We start from the raw sequence: 18,771 nt of genomic DNA on the forward strand, positions 1-18,771 counted from the left end.
ATTAAAACTTTCCAAACATTGTCAAAGGATGTCTTGTGTTATGTTTATTTCAATCACTTTTGGCATTTTATAATATTACAACAATTTCTGATTTATTCTGCTTGCAGAAAATGAGCAGAGTAAATTTTAGAGTTATATTTTTGTACATGCGTACTTCCCAAATTAATCTCTACTGCATTTGCACTTTGTACATCCATTGCAACAAATGGTAAATGGTAAATGGTTTGCACTTATATAGTGCCTTTTTAACCTTAACGGTATTCAAAGCGCTTTACACTGTGACACAATCACCCATTCATACACACATTCATACACCAATCGCGGCAGACAAATCCATTGCTTCTCACTAATGTCAAACAATTTGTTTTTTTAGTTACAGGCATTTAGGAAGGTACTGTAATAGCTCTTTCTGCAATCTAATTGTCTCACATTTTTAACTTTTGAGAGAATTTTAGTTTGAAGTTTGTGGAAACTCTTAGTTTGAAGTTTTTTATTCTTCATCTGTTATGTCTGCCTTCATGTCTATTGCCCTAATTTGTATCCCAGGTGTTCCTCATTTTCTTGTCAGCCCTTGTGTATATATACTCTCTTCTTCTTTGTTCCCGTGTTGGTTCCTAGTTTGTATGTAGAGCATGGTAAGCCAGCATACAGCTGTAGAGTTTGTGGTTTCTTCTTTTTTTTTTTTTTTTTTTTTGGAGTGCGGACCTGCTTTATCAAGTTATTACCTTCATTGTTGTATCCCCTTCATAATTCAAGTTTTGATTTTGGATCCTGACTCTCTCTCTCCTCTTCCCTTCACAAACCCTGACAGTAGGAACTTACCAGCATTATGGATCCAACAGAACAGATCGAGCAACTTTCTCACGGGTCCACTTCTATGGTGGAGTACTCTTTAAAATTTTGGAATCTGGCCACTGAATTGAGCTGTAATGAGAGATCCCTCAGAGCTATGTTCTGGTTTGGTCTTAATGGCTCTGTGATGAAGTTGGTTCCTTTAGACTGATCAACTGTCTCTTCAGAATTTTATCATTAAAATCATAAGGGCTGACCTTCTGCTCTCTACTCCGGTGGTTCCAGAAACCCCTCCCTTGACGGAGTCTGCTCCAGCTCCGGTGGTTCCGGAGACCCCCTCGACAGCGTCCCCTTTGCTCCTAGCTCCGGTGGTTCTGGAGACCCCCTTGACGGACGTCCTTCCGCTTCCCGCTCCTACTGCGGCGACTCCTGCGGCTCTGCCCTCTTAGTGCCCTAATGACCTTCTCTCTCAGTTCCCTGTGGCCTTGACCTCTGAGCCTCCTGTGGCTCTGCCTCCTGTGACTCCAGCCCTGAGCCTTCTCCAGTTCCATCTCCTATGACTCCATTCCTTGAGGTGCCGGTGTCTCTGCCTGCTGCAGCTCTGCCCCATGGGCCCTTGCTTCCTGCAACTCCACCCTCTGAGCCATGGCCTCCATCTCCACTGTGGCCTCCTAACTGTCCGTCGCCTCCACCTGGGCTTTCTGAATATCAGCCAGCTTTGCCCTGGTCTCCTGGTTGTCTGCTGACTCAAAAAAGGTCTTAAAGTGTAAAATATCCCACATTGCTATCACCCTGTTTGTTCAAATAATGAAATCCGTTATTTTCAACGTGAATATTTTCATAGAAGTCAGGTGATGCATGGCCCATAGAACGCTTTTAAAGCCATGCTTCAATAGGACTCTGTGGCAGATGCCTGTGCCATTTAAATCAATTTAGCAAAAGATCGATGTTCATTGGACAAGAGGCTCTAAACACATCATTTAGGTTCTGCCCGGACGCCGTGCTCTTCTGAGAAGTCTGAGAGTTGTGTATGTTTAATGATGACAGTTCCCCCGTCTGCTGTGAAAACATTCAACAGACAGTCATATTTGTGTGTGTATATTCATGTGTCTTGGAGTGTGTGTGTATGTGTTTGAGTGTGTAGTAAACTAGCTGAACTGCAGCTGTACTGCTTTTTGGGTTTTTTCTTCACCTCATTAACTCCTTTGCTGACTCGCACAGATGGACACATACACACTTCCAGTGAAAACAAATTTGCAATAGAATATGTAGGGGATAATGAACAGTTAGCCGGTCATTATCTCAAAAGAAACACTGACATGGTGATCAGAAAGTAGTTTTGCAATAACTGGCTGACTGTACATTATCCTGCTTCTTACACAGTTACATGATGAATAAATATACCAAAAATACAGAATAATCGACATCAAATAATAACAAGTGATACAGGATACATGAAACTGGCATAGCTATGCAGGAAAACATTGCCTGGGACAACAGTCAGATACAGTTTAGTGGTTATTGTACAAAAATATTATACTGTAGATATGTAGTAGACTGCAGATTGTCGCAATTGACAAATGAGAATCAAGTATTGCACACTGGGAAAAAATCCTATAGAAGTGTTTCTTGTTTCAAAGGGGGCTTGACCAAGTAAAATTGAGGGCTACTGATATATATCACTAAATTATATAATGTTTATATATCAACCTACTGGATCTACAAAAATCTGCATTGCAGTTTTAAATGTACTGAAAACCACCATATTAATACAAAAGGCCACAAGGTCAAAAGAGTGACCAGTCCAAGAGCAAAACAAAATACAAAACACCATAAGGGTAACACAGGTGACACTAAAATTATGCAATTAAACTTGATTAAAAAAACATAAAACTCCCCATTGAACATTTCTTATATAAAATATAAGAAAGAACTAACATCAATAAATTATCAAATGTGATGGGTCTCACAGAGACTTGTTTACCGTAATAGTGCACGTATTGTCTTGTTAAACAAATGATAAATTGCATGTGATTTTATGTTTTTATTGTTATTAATGTATGTTTTAAGCATGTTTTTATTGTCTTATGTTGTCTTGGGTTATTCAGTCTTATGCTGCACCCAATTTGCCCACTGGGATTTTAATAAAGTCTGCTAATATTTACGGCGTTAACTATAAGGTACACCATACTTTTTGTTTCTTTTTCCAATAAAATTCCATGTATTGTCTTGTTAAATAAATGTAAAAACAAAATTTTTTTTTTAATTCACCATACATGGTATATGGTAACCAGAAGTGAATCAGTTACGTTTTTTTTTTTTACTGTAGCATTCTTAAATTAATTTTCCATTGAAATTAACACAGGAACAAGTGCAGAGATGTGTAATAAGTCCGTATAAGCACTGTATTATATAAAAACTGTTTGCATATGTTTTGTTTGATCTATTTTCTTTTCCTTGACTCTTTTTTCCCTCTCATTTTTTAGCCTCCGTTATTCTCCTCTATAGTCTGTCATGTACTTTCTGTATGTGTTTCTGTGTATGGGTTGAATGTCCGTCAGAGGGATTTCGTCCATCAATCACTCCTAGCCCCCAATGACATCATAAGCCCCCTTAACTTGAACTGCATGAACTGTAAACACACACACACAGGCACAACATAAAAACTAAGAATTAAACAGATGCCAGAATATGTCGAAGCTTGAGTAATAAACATACACACATAGACATTCACCTTCTACTGAAGATACGTTTATGTTTTGTGTTCAGTATTCGTTGACATTAGGAACTGAATAGAGATAATAGATCACATTCTGCTGCTGGGGTACAGACTAAGACCGCACATGAATAAATGGAAGAGAGAGACACCCACGTCGACTATTCACATTCACTCACACACACTCTTTTGCTCATGTATTCTTGAATAGAACTGTTCAAAGGAGCAAATTCCACACTTCTAAACTTCACTTCAGTTCTTTAGAATAAGTGCACTTCCTGTACATGTCACACAAGAATATTTCATAGAGACTTACTGAAGAGGCATAGGCGTAAACACATTAAAAAGAATTACATGAAAAAGCAATGACGCCATACATGAGCCTTGGCTTGTTATGGAGTTGTGTTAACAAACAAACAAACATACTAATTAACTCAACAAATTCAAATCCAGTTATACTTCCACTTCCTTAAAATCCACCACCCTCCATGTTTCCTTGCACCACTCTTAAAATTTGGGTGCTCCAGCCGACGTCCATCCCCTTAAAACAATTTGTCTGCCGATCATAACACTGGTTAGGACACAATGTTTGGTGTTTATCCCCTATATTGTTGACCGCCCCATCGCCTAAATACTGTCTGGGGCAAAATGAAATTTGAGGGTTTTTTTCCAATGTGTGAATGGCTTGTAACGCAACTTAAAAAATGAGCCCTTCCCGGACTTCCTAGGTTGCCTTTAGACTGATTGTCATGCGAAGGGAGCAGGTCGCTTTTGCCTCAGACAGTAATATCTTCTCTTCCGCTATTCAAAAGCATCAACAAACTGCAACATTAGGTAACGTTATCTTAGAGATGGATTCCAGCAAACGTCCGGCTCCCAGCACATTATCGATTCCTACACAAGCTCAGAGTAAGCCAAAAAAACACAAACAAAGAAATGTATCTACTGAATACCGTATGCCTAAGCGGGAATGTGATCGTGGTTGAGCAAAAACTATAGTGAACATTGGAAGTGCATTTGATTCCTGGAGGGAAATTCGTTCAGTTTTGGGGATCAAATCTGACCATGAATTGGCATTCTTCAGGGAAGCTTACATAACTGCAAAGCATGTGAAATACACTCACCTAAAGGATTATTTGGAACACCATACTAATACTGTGTTTGGCCCTTTTTCGCCTTCAGAACTGCCTTAATTCTACGTGGCATTGATTCAACAAGGTGCTGAAAGCATTCTTTAGAAATGTTGGCCCATATTGATAGGATAGCATCTTGCAGTTGATGGAGATTTGTGGGATGCACATCCAGGGCACGAAGCTCCCGTTCCACCACATCCCAAAGATGCTCTATTGGGTTGAGATCTGGTGACTGTGGGGGCCATTTTAGTACAGTGAACTCATTGTCATGTTCAAGAAACCAATTTGAAGTGATTCAAGCTTTGTGACATGGTGTATTATCCTGCTGGAAGTAGCCATCAGAGGATGGGTACATGGTGGCCATAAAGGGATGGACATGGTCAGAAACAATGCTCAGGTAGGCCGTGGCATTTAAACGATGCCCAATTGGCACTAAGGGGGCCTAAAGTGTGGCAAGAAAACATCCCCCACACCATTACACCACCACCACCAGCCTGCACAGTGGTAACAAGGCATGATGGATCCATGTTCTCATTCTGTTTACGCCAAATTCTGACTCTACCATCTGAATGTCTCAACAGAAATCGAGACTCATCAGACCAGGCAACATTTTTCCAGTCTTCAACTGTCCAATTTTGGTGAGCTCTTGCAAATTGTAGCCTCTTTTTCCTATTTGTAGTGGAGATGTGTGGTACCCGGTGGGGTCTTCTGCTGTTGTGGCCCATCCGCCTCAAGGTTGTGCGTGTTGTGGCTTCACAAATGCTTTGCTGCTTACCTCGGTTGTAACGAGTGGTTATTTCAGGCAAAGTTGCTCTTCTATCAGCTTGAATCAGTCGGCCCATTCTCCACTGACCTCTAGCATCAACAAGGCATTTTCGCCCACAGGACTGCCGCATACTGGATGTTTTTCCCTTTTCACACCATTCTTTGTAAACCCTAGAAATGGTTGTGCGTGAAAATCCCAGTAACTGAGCAGATTGTGAAATACTCAGACCGGCCCGTCTGGCACCAACAACCATGCCACGCTCAAAATTGCTTAAATCACCTTTCTTTCCCATTCTGACATTCAGTTTGGAGTTCAGGAGATTGTCTTGACCAGGACCACACCCCTAAATGCATTGAAGCAACTGCCATGTGATTGGTTGATTAGATAATTGCATTAATGAGAAATTGAACAGGTGTTCCTAATAATCCTTTAGGTGAGTGTATAGTGCCATAAGGATTGATCTGTGTAATTTTAGCTAACTTTATCTTGCCTGCTAACGCTAAAGAATTACAAGCTACCTTGCTTCGTAACTTTCAAATAATTTAAACGATCTTCTCTTTACTAATAATGAAAGTCAGGTAAACAGGATAAATTTAAGCAAATATGCTGGGGATCTTTCGTAGTACAGCATATGACATGCAAAACATACAATAGTGCAACATAACAGTGCGAGAGTAAACTGTCTGGTATAGTTCGATAATATGTATCTGTATGCAGTGTTGGGGAGTGATGAAATACATATTTAATACACAAAATACAAGTAACTGTATTCCACTACATTTACAATTTAAATAATTGGTATTTAGAATACAGTTACATTCCAAACTTATTTTGATTACTGAAGAGATTACTTTGCATTTAGTTGTCATTTGTTTAATTTAATATTTAGACCATTCAGATGGAAAACATTTATACATGTAAATGATGTGATCCAAAGTGCACTTTCCTATGATGTGTTTCATTCATACGAGCAGACAGAGAAGTACGTTTTAAATATGTTTATAGCACAAGAAATAGAAATAAACCTTGTGTAAATTGTCAGCTTTACGCTAAGCTAAAATGCTATTTCTATCCATTTTACATGCAGATGTTACCAGTCACGATCACATTTATTTATCAAAACATTCACCTTTCATCTTTAATATAAGGGCAAAAATCTTATTCTTGATAGTAATTTCTGTGTTGTTTTCCTGTAAAAATATCAAAAAATCCTTAAAACAAGATCAATTTGATTTAACTTGTTTTAGAAACAACACTGAATAAGATATTTAGATTTTTCAGAGAATGTATTTTTAACATGTGTATTTTGTTTTACTGTACTGGCAGTAAGTTTTTATAGTCAAAACAAGTGGAAAAAATTTACCAGTGCTGAAGAAGTAATCCAAAGTATTTAGAATACGTTATTGACCTTGAGTATTCTAACGGAATATGTTAGAAATGACATTTTAAAGCATGTATTCTGTAATCTGTCGTGGAATACATTTCAAAAGTAAATAATAATTCAGTGGAGTCAAGGCATAGATCTAGTATGGTCGTAATAAAACGTAATCTGCGTAAAGCAAAAGTTTATGCACCACACCTCCCGAAATCACCCCTGGAAAATCAACCTCCTTTCTTATCGTGGCTGCTAATGGTTCCAGGGCAAGACAGATTGCCTATAAAGTAATTTAATACAACCAATAAAAGTATTCCTGAACCCGTACATTTCCTAACTCTTAAAAATATTATCCCATTCTACCATATCAAATGCCTTTTCTGTGTCAAGTGAGATGTCAGCGACCAGAGTCTCATCATTTGCCACTGACCAATGTTATCAAAAGAGCTACGGCCCCATATAATTGATATTGATCGGGGCATGTCTCCCTCAGCGGATTGCCAAGCCGGAACACTGTCCAGAAATTTCACCATATCCTGACCCTCTTCGGCATCAGAAATTCCAATGATTCGGATGTTCTTCCACCGGCAACAGTTCTCCATGTCCTCCAACTTCTCCTAGACTCACTCGAAATCCACCTTGGTTGTTAGCAGATTAGCAGCTAATTCCCTCTCCGATGACTCCAGATAAATGACCTTTCGTTTCATGACATCCCCACTCTTGTAACCACCTCAGACAATTGAATCGCCATGACAGTGATTGATCAACGTATTACAGCAAGATCCTCCAAGTTAGCAACAACCTTCGCTAGCATTGCCGACATGTTCAACATTTCTCACCGAATTTCCCGAATTTCTCCGACCAAATCGACTCCCGGGCTCGGGGCCTGCTCAGGGGTGACAGCTTGAGCACGTAAGTGTCTTTTAAAGTCTCCAGAACATGAGGATTTTGAATTCTTTGACATATTGTCCTCCTAGAACAGTTACGGAACACAGTGTATTGAATCTTACCGGTTTATGTCATTAATAGTGTGAAAACAAGCAAAGTGCACAGAGCCCACCATTTGTCTGAACCTCGCATGACATCACGTGACTCCTCCTATGGAGGGTATTTTTTAAACTTCTTCTAACAACTCTAATTTTTAAAAGATTGTTGTTCTTATATGGTCATTATGGAGATTTAAAGAGAAAATAAGGCTTTGGCTTTTAAACTTTGCTCGTCTTCTAACGACTTGAAATACTTAAGAAGACATAATGACTTTTCCAGTAAGGGAAAATAGGAAGCAGTGATGCTCCCTAGTTTTTACAGTGTATTCTTTAAATTCTTAGGGAGCAAACTTTCAGTGCACTAGAATGATTTTGCGATTGAGACAGCCTTAGAAATTACTGACTCACTGATCAGTGCCCTGACTACTGAACTAGGGAGCTGATTGAGACACACCCTTTGCCACCGGACGTCCATTGCACGAAATTGACAGTCGTGCAGATTACTATTGAAATGGCTGTACACCAAAAAACCTTGAAAAATATAAGTTGTGTAAATTATATGTGATATAGATGTATACAGTGCTTGACACTGAAGAGAGACTGTAAGTTTATTCCTAACAGCCTTATTTTAATTTCCGTAAAGAAAATGTAAATAGCACTGCTCTGAATATGGTCTTTTGGTTGTTATTTTCCCTACTGTGTATGCATGAGACTACATGAAGTCTTATGAGAACATAGTAAGTGTCTGAAAAAGAGCTGCTGCGTGTGTAATCATGTGTACTGAGTATAAACTGACACATGGGGTATGAACATGGCATGACAGATGACTCTACATGCTAAACGTCTTTTCGAGGGAAGATAGGGAAACTCAGTAGGCTGTATAGCCATATTCCCATTACGCCTACAATGGGCACGTGAGTGTCGGAACTTTACCTTGGAGCAGTGGAAGAAGGTTGCCTGGTCCAATGAGCCCTGTTTTCTTTTACATTTTGTGGACGGCCTTGTATATGTGTGCAGTTTATCTGGAGAAGTGATTACACCAGGATGCACTGTGGGAAGATGACAAGCCATTAGAGGGAGTGTGATACTCTGGGTAATGTTCTGCTGGGAAACCCTGGGTCTGGCCATTCATGTGGATGTCAATTTGATACATGCTGTATCATGCTGTATACATGCTGTATTTAAACATCACTGCAGACTAGGTACACCCCTTCCTGACAATGGCATTCCCTGATGGCAGTGGCCTCTTTCAGCTGGATTATGCACACTGCCACACATTTTTCAGGAATGGTTTAAGGAACATGATGAAGTGTTCAAGGTGTCCAAATCCAATTGAGTATCTGTGGGATGTGGTGGACCAACAGGTCTGATCCTTCTTGCAACTTACAGGTACAGCTCTGCCGCCATTTGTGTGTGAACGTGAGTGTGGATGGGTGATTGGGACACAATGTAAAGCACTTTGGTAACCTCTAAGGTTAATAAAAAAGCGCTATATAAGTGCAGACCATTTACCATTCATTCATTTCTTTAATTTTTTTTACCACAAATCCCTTTTTTATGCCAGATTTAGTGAACACATCTCCCATGTTCCTCAGCTCATGTGGTGGTGAGTGTTTACAATACAGGAGGAATGTGGATGGATCCCTCACAAATTATTCAGCTCCTGAAATAGATTATTCAGCTCCTGTGAGCGTTAATCCCTTTTAAAGGGAGGATGTGTTGGTTTGTCCTCTGGCTGGTACAGCAGGAGGAGTGGAGCACCAGGACAGAGAGGGATTAGGCTATTTTAGGCCCTTATCAACACACTTTAAATCTTTCTGCTCTCAATGACTGATTGAGCAGAAAAAAACCCTAAATGAATGGTTTTATATGAAACAGCGGCTACACAAATTCAAACTATTCTTTAACAAGGTAATTTCCTTCTGAAAACCATTTTGTGCAGGCCAAATAAACAAACAAACTATTTGCAGTTGCTGCACACTTAATATTGTCTTTCACTGGAGGGTTTGTTAAGGTCAAAGACTGATCACAGACTTTTAATTCTGAAATGCATTACACAAACACACACAGAGGTCTATTTCAAAGTCAATCCATCCTCCCACATAGATGATCTCATTGTTTGTCGTCCATCATTTCTAATGTAGAGAGAGAAAGGGAGGGATGGAGAGAGATATTTCTTTAATCCATTGGAACCTTCCACTTGCTCACAGTTGAACTGTGTTGGTGTGATTGTTGCTAATGTCTTGGTCTGGCCAGATATCTGTTACTTAGCCATTCTGCCCCCGTAATGAATTGTTTATGGTCAGAGCACTCCCACTGCTTCGGAATGGTTCATCCTAACACACATTTTCTCTCTCACTTTCTCTATGTGTATGAGAGAGAGAGAGAGAGAGAGAGAGAGAGAGAGAGAGAGAGAGAGAGAGAGACTTCACCCATGGGTTTAAATCTCTACTTTCAGGACAGCACCTCAATCTGGTTTAATACTGTAACGACACACTGTAATCACACTGCTCATATATTAAGATGATGAAATCATAGACTAGGGACCTTAACTCACCCTTTGGCACTGAGGGATATAAACTGTGAGTAGACTGAGCGCTGATCATATTGATCAATCCCAATTTACTCCCATGGCACCAGACCACGCATGCTTTTCTCTTTCTGTTCTTTCTTCTTTTTTTTTTTTTCATTTTATTCACACTGTTTATTGATGTGGCCACATTAGTAGTTACATTTCTGTCTGATTTTGAATGGAAAATTAGATTGTTGCAACATACTAGTCGCATGAGAGCTCGTAATAATTTGTACAAGATGACGAAATCGTAAGATAGAGATCAATTAACCAACAGAATTTCAAATCGAAACAATACAGACAAAACATTTTCGCTTGCCTCCCATCCAACACTATATTTTAAATAGTAAATGTATGTGAACAAATTTGGTTTCTCATTTTATATTTCTTTATGCAATACAAATGGCTGATGTATAATAATAACCTGTAAAACCCTTTCCGAACCCCAAAGTTTATTTTTATTTGGTGGTACACAGTCATTTTCCTATTACAATCATTGATAGGTTTTGGGTTTGGGTAAAGGGTTAACCTTAGGAACTATCTAAATAACATTTGTTGTTAATTTGTTTATTTTGGGGGTAAACGTCATATGTTTTTGTACAAACCAACTCATCTGTAAGTTAACTCAAGAACACGTATGTGCATTACCTGGACCAGCCTGAAAAAAATAGCATTTTTATTCCTTTTATTTGATCTAAAGAAACAATTTATGAAATCAATTTTGTTAGAGTTTAACTCTGATTTAAAATATGTGATTTGATTGTAATCTTGACCAGCCATTTTGGAGATTTCGTTCTTCCCACATTCAGGTAGATTGGAGCTGTTCTTGTATGCTGCTTAAAGCCATAGAAAATAACTGCTTGGAAATATACTCCCAAAGTGGTCTGACTTGCATTGAAAGGGACTTTGCAACAGCACAGTGACCACCTAGTTACTATACAAAACCCCTTGTGTGCAGACCAATTGTGGAGGTGAGGGCGTGGTCGAGCGCCAATCTGGAGAGGGAGAAAGCGGTAAGGATGCATCCACCTGAGATGAATTGCTACTAATTACCATTTCTATTTTCACAGTGAGAGATGGCGGAGATAAAAGTCTACCCAGTCCACAGCGAAGGGAAAGAGAGTTGCACATCAGAGACTGTGTTTCTGTATTATAGAGTATTGTGCTGAAAAGCTGCTCTGTCTTACCTTTTATGATACAAAGCCGACTTTTGTGTTGAGTGTGAAGCTGAAAAGCAATTTCTGTTATTTTGTCAATAAACTCTGATTCACGTGGACTGTTGAAACCGGCTCCTGCTTCCTCCTTATCCGTCACATACCGAACCTTGTCACAACAATATACTTAAAGTGATAGTTCACCCAAAAATGAAAGTTCTCTCATCATTTACTCACCCTCATGCCATCCCAGATGTGTTTGACTTTATTCTGCTGAACACAAATTAAGATTTTTAGAAGAATATCTCCAGCTCTGTAGGTGCATATCTCCGCTCAATGCAAGTGAATGGGTAACAACATTTTCAAGCTCCAAAAGGACATAAAGGCATAAAGGAGATACAAGTAATCCTTAAAGACTCCTGTGGTTTTATCCATGTCTTCAGAAGTGATACAAAAGGTAAATATGTTGCCTTGATGTCCTTTTGGAACTTAAAAATGTTGGTACACGTATACTTGAATTGTGAGGAATGAATGAAAGAACGTCAGGTGGAGCTCAGTGGTAAAGATGCTGGCTACCACCCCTGGAGTTCACTAGCTCGAATCCCAGAGCTATACCTCCACACGCGTGTCTCCATGGCTATGCGCTCAACAAGCCACATGATAAGATGCGTGGGATGACGGTCTCAGAAGCAGAGGTGGAGGAGATTCGTCCTCCGCCACCCGGATTGAGGCGAATCACTACGCGAACATGAGGACTTAAAAGCACATTGGGAATTGGGCATGCCAAATTCGGGAGAAAAAGTGGTGGGGGTAAGAAATAAAGTCTTACACATCTGGGATGGCAGAGAGAGAGAATGTTCATTTTTTCCCTTTCAAATCTCTGCTTGTTTTTCCGATCATTCCCTGTGACCTACCTCATAAAACTTTCCAAAATCCATTACGTTTGAAACATTGCCTTAAAATTGCAGTTTTGTGACAGTTCTAACAACATGTTTTTTGATCTGTGATAGCAGATTTCAGCAATGGAGGCAATGCTTTGTTAATTAATTACTGTGAAAATTGTTCTCTGATATTGCTTACATTACTGTTAAATCTCGGGGTATAGCAGCTGTTCTGCAATAGAAAACGTTGGAACTTGGAATTTTGCACTGGCTAAATCAAAGAGCAGAACACAAGAGACAAATAGCTATGGAATCAAGAGGAGACTGAAGAGAAGTTGCTTGAAAAATTACTTATGTGTGCATCAGATCCCCATTAGTGGAATATGCGTCTATGGACAGACTTTATCTAAAGACAGTGAGTGAAAGAAATAGAGACAGAGAGAGGGAAGAGATGGCTCTAATCCATTCAAACACTTCTCTTGCTTACAGTTGCCCTTTTAGCTTTTCAATCTCTCCAGTGAACCCTTATCACACTCTTATCTTTGAATGGACAGTCCATCAGAAGACTGGTCGTCCTCTTGAGTAAATAGCTATTCATTTAAAGAGTACAAATATGCCTTGCATAATTATTGATGTGGGTAATGCGATAAGAGTAAATAGCAGTAATCTGTTCCGACAAACGATCAGAGTGTAAGTGGATCCCGTGAGGGATGTCCATCAGGATCTGTGTCTCCTAGTCTAATTCTGTTTGTTCAGTATTGTTGTCCTCAGTCTGCCGGATGCATTAAACCAGAGTATGTTAATTTGTTTAACACAGTCTGGGGCTCCAGTCCTCTGAATCAGACCACAAGAGATGCTTGAGCAAAATGAGACATTATACTGTTGCTGTTGTGAAATATTATGCAATATTAGCACTGTACACACACATTTACCATATTAGTTTGTGGTAGTCTGTAATTGTAGGCTGTAGAGCATAAAGGAATAGAATTGGCCTTGGTTATGTGTACTTGATACAGAGGACATGAATCACCCTTGACCCCCATATGCCTCTAGAGTCAAAGCCTCACTTGGTTTTGTCGCCATCTTGTGATACAAGTCAGTACTGCTTTTATAGATAGAAACTTTAACAAAAAGCGTTTGAATGTAGAGTTAGCAATATTGCATATTTAGTTTGAATATGTCTGTTGTGTGGGGTTAATCTTTCCTAGGCATTGACGTCCACCAAAATAGCTCATTTTCACAACCAACCCGTTTTTGGTTTAATTAACATATGCATTTTAATTACAGTCACTGCGTTGTACAGATGCAGAAATGATATATTGGACTTATAACCATTTTGTATAATATAAAGTTAAATGAAACACTAAAAAGGCAAGTTTGTTCCCGCCCGGTTTCGAACCGGGGACCTTTCGCGCGTTAGGCGAACGTGATAACCACTACACTACGGGAACTGAGCTGATTCTAAGCAGGTGTTGATCATATTTGTGTAGTAGTGCTATGAATTGGCTCATTGATTAAACTTAACTTCCCTTAACTTTTCTCATTCATTCTCAATGGTAGTGCTTAACACTACGAATGCAATATATTTTTGGCCACATGTAGATTTCATGGCGCTGTTCCGAGTTATCTGGGGCAAGTATCAAAGATAAGGAGCGGTATAAGCTCGCGTTTATTTTTAGCCAAATTGCTCTCAAGACTATTTATTTCGCGTTATAAAACAAAAAGATACTGTGAATTGTTTAAGCCAATTAAACATATTTTTAACTGAATTGCCTTTTTTCGGGGGGTTCTTTTGGCAAGACGTCTTTTCAACCCAGTTGACCTACGCTCCGAGACCAGAGCTCCAAGAAAACAACTATAAATCTTCATAGAGACGTGGGTTCGAATCCAGCTCTGGATTATAAACGTTTATATTATTTTATCAGTTGAAAATTTTTTGTGACGTTTCGTGCCTGACGATACACACTTAATAAATATTTGTACAGTTCTTATTGTTTGTGTCACTATTATGATATAATGATTGTTACAAATAATGATACATGGACTGGTATAAATGGTGCAACAATTCTTATGAAGGGTGATGGATCTGCTGTGTCCATTTGGATCCCTGTCAGAGGCTCACAGCAGGAGGGTTTCATTTCCACCAGACTCAATGGGTAACAGGCAATCATGTCTCTCCTGAGCTGTTCCAGGCACAGGGTATGACTGGGATGGCACGCTGGAATTATCAGCGGCTGGTGGAACTGATGCAGCCATGGGTAATCCTAGCTGTAGCGTTCAACCGTTTATTAATGATGCAGTTAAACAGGGCCTGTGTGAGGGTGACAGTGCAGCCCAAATATCCAGCCTTGCATACCTCCAGCAGGGACACAGGTGAGAGGTTTGGCCTACAGTATGCACACCACCACTGCCCATAGCTGCTTCTCAACCGGTTTCATCAAAACGGGTGGTCAAGTCTTTGTGTTGGACCACTATAGATGGACAGATCCAATGAGAGATGCCATTGATCATCTCTTGGCAAAGTACCATGGAAGCAAGACCTTCTTAAAAGGATGGATGCTGATTATGCTTCTATGGTACGGAGTGCCTGCACTGATCCCAACAGCCTTTTGCACTCAACTACAAAACAGCACATAAGCAGGTAGATAAAACACCTTGCTAAAAAAAAAGAACACTAACGCTTCTCTCAACACCAGCCCAGAAAAACTCTTAGAGACACAACAGTTATGGCTGTGTCTTAATGCGGGAAGTGAAACCATCAGTGTTCCAGTAAAAACATTACCTCCTTGCACCTTTCAATCCACCAGTAAAGAATGTTCCTGAGGATGTCCCTCTGACCCAGGCGGCACACGAGATGATGGTGAAGGACATCATAGAGAAGCAGCAGGCAGCCCAGCAGCAACAACAACAGCAGATTCAAAAAAGGCAAATTAGATCCTGTTTAGCTTGTGGTCAACCAAAGTTTCGATACCTGGGTGATGGTTCCTCAATACCTTTATTTTATCAGGCTAGTTACGTAAAGTACTATTACTGCTCCAAGAAAGTCTTTGAGACATACTCAGCAGAGGGCCTGACCAATCCCAGAATGGCTTTTGAAGATTTTATAAACACTCCCTTTTTCAAGCAGGAGCTGGAGGCCTCTAAGCAGAGGGGGGCAGAAAGCAGGTGGGTGATTGTGGAACAAGGAAAAAGGAAGTCATTAGTAGAGCATCCTTCTGGTCATCTATGCAGGTTCTGCCACCAGCTGCTGAAACAAGGAACCAATTATAGCCCACATATCCACACTGGTTTCCCTGGTGTGGCAAGCAAATATGTTTACTGTCCTGCTAAAGTGTTTTCCCTATATCAGACACAGGGAATTAATACAGAAATGTAATGGACAGACTTTCAGCAGTCTCCATTTTATAAAGCTGAGAGGCAGAGGAGGATGGAGGAAAATAAAAAAATGACTTTGTTGCACTAGAAAACACTGCATTTAAGGCTTAGCAGTACATTATATTATTCTAACAAAAAAGTTAAGCACAATGTTGTTGATTTTAATGTAATTTTTTACATAAAATTACACACCCACTAACACATACATAACAAATATATAACACATATTGTGTTATACGTCCATGTTACACAAATCTCTACTAATTTCTCTTTACCATTGTGCAATTCTGTATAAACATCCTTCTTGTTTGTATATTTTTAAGATATTTACATAATTTGGGAAGTCCTGTTCACATTTGTGTAGTAGTGCTATGAATTTGCTCATTGAGTCAAAATGGTTAAGCTTAACTTTTCCCATTCATTTTCAATGGTATTGCTTAACACAACGGATGCAATATATTTTTGGCCACATGTAGATTTCACGGCGCTGTTCCGAGTTTTCTGGGGCAAGTATCAAAGATGAGCAGTAAGCCGGTTGTCAATCATTCGCTGCGCTTACAAAGAGGACACGCGTGAATTGTATAAGCAATATTACCAATTAAATATATTTTTTAACTGAATTGCCCTTTTCGGGGTGTTCTCTTGGCAAGACGTTTTTTCACCCCAGATGACCTACGCTCAGAGACCATTTTGCGCAGTGAGGCCAGCGCGTGTCCGTGGTGGTAGAGCTCCAATAAAATAACCTCAAATCTTCATAGAGACATGGGTTCGAATCCAGCTCTGGAGTATAAAATATGATTTTATCAGTTGAATTTTTTTTATGTGATTTTAATCTTGTGACGTTTCGTGCCAGACGATACTATTTGTAAGATATTTGTCTTGTGTATTTGTATGTTTTATCTTGCTTGTATTTATAAATGTTTTAAAACACTTAGTAATAGATATATGCTACACTTTTTCAATAAGTTGAATTTACATATTCTGTTAATTGCCATTTAAAAATGTGACGTCGTCAACATCACCAGCATCAGATCCACCAAATGAGACAAGGCCGCACGCTCCTTCAGAGGGCCGGAGCTCATCTCGCACATAGCGTATGGGGAAAATGCGCTTCGTGGAGATTGAGGGGCACATGGGGCGTGTGCTGGCAATAAATCCACCTCAAGTTCGTCCTGCTCGACCTTGCGGCCCCGCCGTGCCCCCTTGTGTGAACCCTCGGGTTTCACAGAAGAGGCGGGTGGGAGGGTGCTAGAGGCTGAATCATCCCTCAGAACAATGTGTCTCTTGCACAAGGAACACTTACGGAATGACATCTTGAAAAAGACGCAAACACGTAAGTGGCTCTTCTAGATATATAAATATAGATTTATATTTATATAAATTATATAACTTATATTTATAACACACAAGTACAATTTTGCTTTAAAAGGATACTCTACACCTGCCAATGCGCTGCGGAGTATCAGGATGCTGTGGTCAGTTCATCAGCGAAGTGTCAAGCGGCAAGGCGGAGTGATGTTTACCGAAGCACTGCAGGGCAGCGGAGAGTCTTCTCGCTGCCGTGAAGATTCCGTTCACTGACTGGTGTGTATCAACAACGAAGGTAGAGGGCTTTGAGATAAGAGGTAATCGCTGTCTTGAAGGAAGAAATTCTGAGGAAATGGTGTCTGTGCACCTGTTTTATAGCGGTCAGTTCACGCTGAAACGCGGTCAGTTTCACACCAAAACAGGCAGGGCTTAAACACCATAGCCAATTTTAGAATATTGGTATTATTGTAGAGAGGTTTCAAATAGGTCGTGTATGAAGGCACTCCCCATATGCGTTAGTAAACGCAATGTCAAGTGGACTGAAGTCGTAAGTGAACTCTTGTTATTGATAGACTTATTGTAGACAACCTGTCCCTGAATGTCGACAAAACAAAAGAGATGGTTGTTGACTTTAGGAGAGCACAAGGTGAACACACTCCGCTGAACATCGACGGCTCCTCTGTGGAGATCGTCAAAAGCCTGTCCCTGAATGTCGACAAAACAAAAGAGATGGTTGATGACTTTAGGAGAGCACAAGGTGAACACACTCCGCTGAACATCGACGGCTCCTCTGTGGAGATCGTCAAAAGCACCAAATTCCTTGGTGTTCACTTGGCGGAGAACCTCACCTGGTCCCTCAACACCAGCTCTATCACCAAGAAAGCCCAGCAGCGTCTCTACTTTCTTCGAAGTCTGAGGAAAGCACATCTCTCACCCCCCATCCTCACTACATTCTATAGAGGGACTATTGAGAGCATCTTGAGCAGCTGCATCACTGCCTGGTTTGGGACTTGCACCGTTTCGGACCGCAAAGCCCTGCAGAGGATAGTGAGGACAGCTGAGAAGATCATTGGGGTCTCTCTTCCCTCCATCAAAGACATTTACAAAAAACACTGTATCCACAAAGCAACCAGCATTGTGGATGACCCCACACACCCCTCACACAAACTCTTTACCCTCCTCCCGTCTGGCAAGAGGTACCGAAGCATTCGGGCCCTCACGGCCAGACTGTGTAACAGCTTCTTCCCCCAAGCCATCAGACTCCTCAATACTCAGGTTTGACACACACGTGTCCTGAGTTGCACTTTAATTACTGTCACTTTATAACTGTCTGCTACCTCAATAACTGCTATGTGCATAGAACACTATCTCATAGTATGTTATGTTTAAATTTTTAGAAACTGTCATCTTTTTGCACTACTGAGTACTGGTCGGCGCTGCACTGTCTATTGTCCTGTTCATTGTCAGTAATTTGTTGTACTGTCCCGTACTTTTTGCACGTTTGCACGTGCACTTTATATAGGTATATATAGGTTGTTTTATATAGGTATTTTATTTTGTTGTGTTGTCTCATGTGTTCCTGTGTTGGTCCTTTGTTGTTTTTATGTAGCACCATGGTCCTGGAGGAACGTTGTCTCGTTTTGCTGTGTACTGTACTAACTGTATATGGTTGAAACGACAATAAAAACCACTTGACTTGACTTGACTTGTATT

General features: G+C 40.1%; 1 non-coding gene across 1 annotated transcript; it reads right to left on the reverse strand.

Moving 5' to 3' along the window:
- Positions 1 to 13,753: 13,753 nt before the first annotated feature.
- trnav-aac (transfer RNA valine (anticodon AAC)) lies at positions 13,754 to 13,826 on the reverse strand. Its single transcript has one exon. It is a non-coding gene; the product is annotated as a tRNA-Val (tRNA).
- Positions 13,827 to 18,771: the final 4,945 nt, after the last annotated feature.

Source organism: Xyrauchen texanus, chromosome 36 (genome assembly GCF_025860055.1).
Source record: "Xyrauchen texanus isolate HMW12.3.18 chromosome 36, RBS_HiC_50CHRs, whole genome shotgun sequence".
NCBI classification, from domain to species: domain Eukaryota; kingdom Metazoa; phylum Chordata; class Actinopteri; order Cypriniformes; family Catostomidae; genus Xyrauchen; species Xyrauchen texanus.